We start from the raw sequence: 4,886 nt of genomic DNA, 5'->3' as shown, positions 1-4,886 counted from the left end.
AAAAAAACAAAAAACCTGTATATTCCTTAGCATGTTCCAAGTATTGTTAAATAATAATAATAATAATAATAATATTATTAATAATAATAATAATAAAATATAATATCAGTTAATACTGTAATGACTAAATTATCTATAGAGTATGCAGTCTTTTATTTATTTAACACTTATTTTTTACATGTAAGTGCTAAACAATTATACAAATACAGGTTTCTATATGTAGACAAAATGGTATGCACTTTAAGAGAAACCTACTCAACTTTTATCAACTTAAATTAAAAAAAAATTGAGTATAGCATAGTTTGCTTAAGTGATTATACTTTCAGAAAATGGATAACGGGTGCATATTAGCATATTAGAGTAGAAATATGCACCCTTAAGATAGTAAAATGTACTCTTGTAGTACTAATATGTACTGATTAGGGGCAAAGAAGGTTAAAATGTGTCCCTGGGTGCTGCCCCAGTGACAAGTTGTTGTACACATTTTATACTTTTTCTTTTTTCTTTCTTTTTCAGTGTTGATGTATTTTATTTGATGAGTTTGAGAAATGCTCAGAAGCACTCATTTTAAACAAAGGGTTTGTAAAAAGCCGAACGTCTCTCAAGTAGTGTTGTATGCTTTTGCTTGTCTCATCTGTAATATGAGATATTTAGTGCTTCATTACTTTTATCAGCTATTTTAAATAAAGAGGTCAGAATTATGGTGGTTTAAAGTTACATCACACTCTGCATGTTTAAAAAGTTTTTTTTTTTTTTTTCTCAATGTATCTAAGAGTGCAGCTATATTCTCCTTTACAAATAAGGCAGCTGGTACTAATTTAGTATATATTTTTAAGCTGCATATTTATTTTATTTCTCTGTGTTTTTGTAATTACTGATGGATAAGGAGTTTTGGGATTGGACCCAAGAAGAACAAAGTTTATTGAACTCTTTTTCTGTCAGTCATCTTAATTGCTTTTATTATTGGCCAGGGATGGTAAACATGCATTATATGAAGCCAAATATTACACACTGGGTTATACATCAACCAATTGTATTTATCAACACAGCCTCAACTTCAGCAAGGCATTTATGTACTGCAGACTTATGTTGTTGCTTGCAGCCATTATGATGATTATCACCTGCACTGTGAGTGCTGCACAACCAAAATGTAAAGCTTATGGGACAGATGAACTCCTTCATTTCTCAAAAGAAGGTGATGTCTCTATTGGCGGCATTTTTTCATTCCACCAGAATCCAGTTGGTGTAAATCCAACGCTCACGACCAATCCAGGAAATATCCGGTGTAATGGGTAAGATAGTGACAATACACTAATTTTATATTACCTAATAAAAAATGCTTATTTACAAAGGTTGTAATTTAATATAATGACAGAAGAACAACTAATGTGATGAATGAATTTGCTGTAATAAAACTATATATATTATCGTCCTTTTTCAGACTTGATCCTGGAGAGTTGCAGTACGCAATGACAATGATTTTTGCCATTGAGGAAATAAACAACAGCACAGATATTCTTCCTGGCTTTGTGCTTGGTTACCGTGTCTATGGCTCTTGCCCGAGCATCCCTCTCTCTGTTGGAGCATCGCTAGCTCTGATGAATGGGCAACTGGAAGCAGAGGATAGCTGTGTAAGTCCCTCTACTGTGCAAGCTGTGATTGGAGAAACTACATCAACATCCACCATAGACATTGCAAGGACCATGGGTCCATTTAAAATCCCTGTGGTAAGTCAAATGTGTAATGTTTATTTTTCTTTTTATTGAATAAAGCATAGCTAAATCAGTTGGATGCAGTGATGATTGAGACATTTCTTGAACTAGTAACAATTTACTGTGTTTATGTGTTTAAATTAGTGTTTATTTATTATTGTTTTATAATTATGTAATTGTTGTTCTTAGTCTCCAGGATACAATTATATTAATGTTTATCCATGTTGAAACTCCATAAGCATTACTGTCTTAAAAAGCATCAAAAACACAGTTTTTGTTCTACTTTCAAAACTTTCTAGTGTCAGACATCAATCCTTCCAGAGTTTTAATGGAAGCTTAATAATTTCATTTTTTTTTCCAGCTTAGCCATTCAGCAACTTGTGCATGTCTCAGTAATAGACAACAGTATCCATCCTTCTTCAGGACTATCCCCAGCGATTATTACCAGAGCAGAGCTCTAGCTAAACTGGTCAAGTATTTTGGCTGGACCTGGGTTGGGGCTGTGAGAAGCAGGGGGGACTACGGCAACAATGGAATGGCCACGTTTCTAGAAGCAGCCGAGAAAGAGGGCATCTGTGTTGAATACTCTGTGGCCATTTACAGAACCGATCCAAGAGAGAAGTTTTTGGAAGTCATAGACATTATTAAAAAATCAACATCTAAAGTCATTGTGGCTTTTGCAGATGGCAATGATTTGGACATTCTCATAATAGAGCTTTACAACCAAAATGTAACTGGTTATCAGTGGGTTGGAAGTGAAGGTTGGATCACATACAGATATGTAGCGACCCCAATGAATTATGCTGTGGTAGGGGGAGCAATAGGCTTTGCTGTGCCGAATGCATATATTCCTGGATTGAAGGAATTTATTGCGAGTAGCCATCCCTCCTTGAGACCAGGTAACACAGGACTGGTTGAGCTGTGGGAAAGTGTGTTTAACTGCATTTTAAATCCAAACACACACAATGCCTCCAAGATATGCAATGGAGAGGAATCTCTAGCAAACACAAACACACGTTTCACAGATGTGTCTGATGCTAGTCTGCTAAACAATGTCTACAAGGCAGTGTATGCTGTTGCCCATGCTATAGAAGGACTGCTGACTTGTGACAAAGGGAAGGGGCCATTCCCCAACAAGACATGTGCAGAAAAAGGGGAAATACAGCCTTGGCAGGTATGCTCTTTTGAAATTCTGCTCTGTAATTTTCTGTAATTTAAAACTGATATTCAAAGGTCATGGGTATTATTATATCACCATTCTGTATAGGTGATGCATTATCTGACCCAAGTGAACTTTACAACCAAAAATGGAGAAAACGTTTACTTTGATGAGAGTGGTGACCCAGTTGCGTGTTACACTCTGGTTAATTGGCAGATAAACTATGAAGGAATAATAACATTTGAATCAATTGGCTTGTATGATGCATCCAGGCCAGAAGGACAACAGATTCAAATGAAAGATAACATTGATCCAACCTGGGCAGGAAACCAGAAAAATGTATGTATGTAGCTATTTATGTATGTAAATAAATAAATAAATACATGCATACATAAATATAGCAAGCTTTTTGCTTAATAGTTTTGTGCACACTAGTTCTTAGACTGTTTATGTATATTTTTGCTTTGTGTGTGTGTGTGTTTTAGGTTCCTCGGTCTGTATGCAGCAAGACCTGCCTTGCAGGCACTCGCAGAGCCTTTCTGAAAGGAAAACCCATTTGTTGCTTTGACTGCATTGACTGTGCGGATGGAGAGTTCAGCAACACCACAAGTGAGATGGACAATCCTCTCTTATTAACAGTGACACTCATCATGTTTATGTCTGGTCAGCCCAAAATCTGTGTGGTTTTGGGTTGACTGTATGGCATTGTCTTAAAATAATGTTGTTTCCTCTTGTTAAATTGTCTGTGCTTTCAGATGCTGTAACGTGTGTTCCATGCCCACTTGAGTACAAATCAAATGGAAACAGAACACGATGTGAACTCAAAAACACTGAATTCCTGACATTTAAAGAAGTAATGGGTAATGTACTAGTGACATTCTCTTTGTGTGGTGGATGTCTCACAGTCACAGTTGGGTTGATTTTCTTCTACCACAGACATACGCCAATAGTAAGAGCCAACAACTCAGAGCTAAGCTTCCTGCTGCTCTTCTCACTCACGTTGTGTTTTCTCTGTTCTCTTACTTTCATTGGTCAGCCCACTGAGTGGTCCTGTATGTTGCGTCACACAGCTTTTGGGATCACTTTTGTCCTCTGTATCTCCTGTGTTCTGGGGAAAACAATTGTTGTGTTAATGGCCTTCAGGGCTACTCTTCCAGGAAGTAATGTCATGAAATGGTTTGGGCCTCCTCAACAGTTTGTCCTCTGTATCTCCTGTGTTCTGGGGAAAACAATTGTTGTGTTAATGGCCTTCAGGGCTACTCTTCCAGGAAGTAATGTCAGGAAATGGTTTGGGCCTCCTCAACAGAGACTCAGTGTTTTTGCATTTACTCTTATACAAGTGCTTATTTGTGTGATTTGGTTAATAATATCACCCCCATTTTCCTACAAAAACATGAGTAATTACGAAGACAAAATTATTCTTGAGTGTAATCCAGGTTCAGCTGTTGGTTTCTGGGCTGTGCTGGGTTATATTGGCCTACTGGCTGTCTTGTGCTTTATTCTGGCTTTCCTGGCTCGTAAGCTGCCTGATAACTTTAATGAAGCCAAATTCATCACATTCAGTATGCTCATATTCTGTGCTGTATGGATCACATTTATCCCAGCCTATCTTAGTTCTCCTGGAAAATTCACTGTAGCAGTGGAGATATTTGCTATTTTAGCATCAAGTTACGGGATGTTGTTTTGTATATTCATTCCTAAGTGCTACATAATTTTACTAAAACCAGACATGAACTCTAAAAAACTTTTGATGGGTAAAGCTTCTTCAAGGGTTCTCTGATTAAAATGACTATTATTATTACGTTGATATATAGTAAAAAATAAAAATTAAAACAAATAATGGATAAAACTTATTAATTTGATGTTCTAAAATGTATAAAATATGAGCTGTCAGTGCTTGAAATTTCTTGTCAACTACACACTTACATGTGAATCTACAGTTAGATTGAAACAATAAATAACATAATATTAATTACACTGAGATGTAAAATAAATAAATAAAAAATATGATTTAA

General features: G+C 36.1%; 1 pseudogene; it reads left to right on the top strand.

The window, feature by feature from the left end:
- Positions 1-1,086: 1,086 nt before the first annotated feature.
- LOC107702186 (extracellular calcium-sensing receptor-like) lies at positions 1,087-4,651 on the top strand (annotated as a pseudogene).
- Positions 4,652-4,886: the final 235 nt, after the last annotated feature.

This window comes from Sinocyclocheilus anshuiensis, unplaced genomic scaffold (genome assembly GCF_001515605.1).
Source record: "Sinocyclocheilus anshuiensis isolate Anshui unplaced genomic scaffold, SAMN03320099.WGS_v1.1 scaffold618, whole genome shotgun sequence".
Lineage (NCBI taxonomy): Eukaryota > Metazoa > Chordata > Actinopteri > Cypriniformes > Cyprinidae > Sinocyclocheilus > Sinocyclocheilus anshuiensis.
Note: the sequence above shows the minus strand (reverse complement) of the source record. Positions and strands in the feature narration are given on the sequence as shown.